Source organism: Nannospalax galili, unplaced genomic scaffold, assembly GCF_000622305.1.
Source record: "Nannospalax galili isolate Female #2095 unplaced genomic scaffold, S.galili_v1.0 scaffold809, whole genome shotgun sequence".
NCBI lineage: Eukaryota > Metazoa > Chordata > Mammalia > Rodentia > Spalacidae > Nannospalax > Nannospalax galili.
The window spans coordinates 2,190,002-2,193,628 of NW_008360015.1; positions in this window are offsets into that span (position 1 = coordinate 2,190,002).

Sequence of the window (3,627 nt, forward strand, 5' to 3'; positions counted from 1 at the left end):
GTGCCGGCCCGGCCCTGCGCGACCCCGCTCCTGGGTGCGTGCGCGCCCCCGAGTCGCACGTCCTGACGTGCTCCCGCCCTGCGCTGCAGCGAGCGCGCGGCCCGGGGGAGCCTGGAAACCGACATCCCCTCTGGCAATGGGCCCCATTGTGAAGACCGCGTGAAACCTCGGAACACCTTGCTCATGCCCCTGCGGTGTCCTAGCGTTTGTAGATCCTGCCAGCCCAATGGAAGGACTTGTGGAAAAGATCGAGCCTCTCAGGTGTGCTCGGTGCAACTGGTTGGTTGGTGTATTCCATTGACAAAAGTTGCTAGACTCGCAGGAAGTGAACCAAAGGAGAAGTGAGGTGTGGATTCGAGAGGCGGTGGTTTGCTGTTTCGCGGAATCTACTTACAATGAACCAGTCCCCCAAATGTAACTAACGGTAGAGTTGGCGACTCCGTACCTTCCGCTCAATTCCCTTCCTCTCTGAGTGGCCAGGTAAAAACGAAAAGCGGTTCTTTCCCCAGCAAACAAAGTCATCTCTATGGTAACGTGTTACGCAGAGGAAATAAAATGTTCTTAGAAGGCCGGGTTTGTTTACTAAACTTATATTTGTCCCGTACTAATTCGTTTGATGGACAGATTCTTGGTGTGGCTTGATTTGGCTTTCTTGGCTTTCGTGTTCTAATTATAGCTGCTGCCCACAGCACCTCCTACCTCCTCTTTGGGGGTGGGGGTGGGGCTCTTATCTGTAGCCCAGGTTAGCCTCGAACCCACTCTATAAACTATGTTGGCTTCCAACTTGTGACCTTCCTGGGCCTCAGCCTTTTGACTGCTGGGATTACAGTGCATAGCTGACCTGGCCCTTTGGGGCTCTGACTTTGAATGGCCCTGAGTTTGTGCCCCAGAACCCATATAAAAAAGCCATATGTGGTGGCAAGTTTGTGTAATCCCAGTGTTGGGGAGTCAGAGACAGGAGGATCCCTGGGGCTGGATTGCCAGCCAGCCTAGATGAATTGGGGAGCCCCGTGCCAGTGAGAGACCCTGTCTCAAAAGAAAGAAAAGGGGAGAGTTGCCGGGAAACACAGCTGAGGTTTAACCTTGTCATACCCCCCCCCCAAAAAAAATGGCCCCAAGCAACCCCTTTCTGGCAGGTAAATATTCCCTACTTGATTCGGATATAGTGCAACACTCATCCTTCCTTAAACCAGACTAGCAGGCTGGAGGCCTGATGATTGATGATTGATTGATTGATTGATTGTTTGATTGATTGACAGATGTGTAGATAGATGATAGCTATAGATCCCATACCTCCCTCTTTCCCAGTTTCCTTTTCTCTCCCCTGCCACCTCCCTCCTTCCCTCTGTTTCTCTCTGCATGCCTGTCTCTCTCCTCCCTCCCTCCCCTCTGTGTATGTCTCTCTCTCCCTGTTTCTGACTCCCTCTCTGTCTCTGACTCTCTGTCTCTCCCCACATACACTTCCATCTCTCTCTTTACCCACGTATGCCTCCCAGCCTCTGTCTCTCTCCTCCCTCCCTCTTTTTCCTCCCTCCCTCCTCCTCCTCCCTCCCTCCCTGTCTCTCTCCACCCTTTCTGTCTCTGTCTCTCTCTCTGCCCACATACACCTCCCAGCCTCTCTGTCTCCCTCCTTCCCTCCCTGCCTCTGCTCACAGCTCACCCTTTCCCCAGATCCTTTCCCCAGCTGTTCCTGACACAGGACTCTCTGATTGCTCCATCTCCTTGTTTTGTACCTGCCCAGGTGTCTGGACCTTTCTTTGTTTCTTCAACTCCTGAGTCACAAATTTGCCACCTGAAGGGTTACTGAAAGTCATCTCCTTTACTCATTAACACGTCACCCTGGGGCCATTTAGCTAGAGAGACCTTAAGAGTATTCTGACATATTTTGCTCAAGGAAGAGGCTCATAAGTTTTCTGTTTATTCTTCAGGGACTTTAAGTGTGTTGTGTGCTGTGCCCATATGGAGCACATTTTTTGAGACAGTCTCAATGAAACTGTAGCTGGCAATTTGACCCCAGGGATCTTCCTGTCTCCCCTTTCCAGCACTGGAATTACAGGTGTGCACTGCCACACCCAGCTTTTAACATGAGTGCTGGGAATTGAACTCTGATCCCCATGCTTGCAAGGCAAACTGACTGTACCTCCCCAACCAGTTTGTTTTTGAAACAGGATCTCACGTAGCTCAGACTAGCCTGGAACTTATGATGTAGCTGAAGAGGACCTTAAACTCTTAATCCACCTGCCTCTGACTCCTGAGCGGTGGGAACACAGGAGTTCACTAGCAGGCCAGATTTTATGGGGTGCTTAGAGTAGCCTTGCCTTTATGCACACTGGACAATCTATCGAGTGAGCCCTTCCCTACCTTTTTGCTTAGTAAATTTGAACACCGTTGTAAGCTATAGACCAAGATCTTCTGTGACTTGAGTTGTCCCTTCTCTTTCTTTGGTTAATTATCTCTATAATCTAGATTCTTACCTCAGTACACAGCCCCACAAAAACAGTGTCACTCATCCTATTAACAAAGCTAACAGTTCAGAACCAGCACATGAGATCCTGTTTCAAAACAAAAAACAGGCTGGAGAAATGGCTCAGCAGTTAAGAGCACTAGCTGCTCCTATAGAGGACCTGGGTTTGGTTCCCACATGGCAGCTTACAACCATCCCTAACTCCAGTTCCAGGGGATCTGTCACCCTCCTCTGGCCCCTGCGGGCATTGCACACATGTGTGCACTTAGGCAAGCACGCAAAACACTCATAAAATAAAAAAAATTAAAACAAAAGGGATTGGGAGATGGATCTGTGGGTAAGGTGTTTGCCATGCATGCAACCATGAAGACCTGAGTTCAATCTCCGTCACCCACATAAAAAAGCCAGACACAGCAGCACCTGTGATCTCAGTACAGGAGGCAGAGACAGGAGGATCCCTGGGTTTGCTCACCAGCCAGACAAGCCTAATTAGTGAGCTCCAGGTTCAGGGAAAGATGTTAACTGCTGCCACAGATGCTTCAGTGGGTAAAGGGCTTGCTGCCAAATCTGATGACCAGAGTTCAAGCCCCAGAACCCCATAGTGGAAGTAGAGAACCAACTCTCACAAGTTTTCCTCTGATCTCCACACTGGAAGGTACAAAGAGTTTTGGGTCTTACTGGCCAGCCAGATTTGGGGAGAGACCCTGTTTCAAAAATAAGGTGGAGCTGGCCATGGTGGCACATGGCTCTAATCCCAACACTCAAGAGGTAGAGTGGCTCTCTATGAGATTGAAGCCAGCCTGGTCCACATTGTCAGTCCCAGGTTAGCCAGGGCTACCAAAAGATTGTGTCTCACAAAACAAAACAAGGTGGACAGGGGGCCAGAAAGATGGCTCAGGGGGTAAAAGGTGCCTGCTGCCAAGTCTGACATGACTTTGATCCCTGGGACTCATTGGTGGAAGTGAGAACCCACTCCTGAAAGTTTTCCTCTGACCTCCACCTTCAAGTCAAGGCACATCCCCCCACATACACACAAACTAAATAAAATGTAAAATAAAAATAAGGTAGCCGGGAGTGGTGGAGCACACCAGCTTTTGGGAGGCAGAAGCAGGCAGACCCTGTCTCAAAAATAAAAAGGTGGGGGGGGGCCAGGGGGCTGGAGA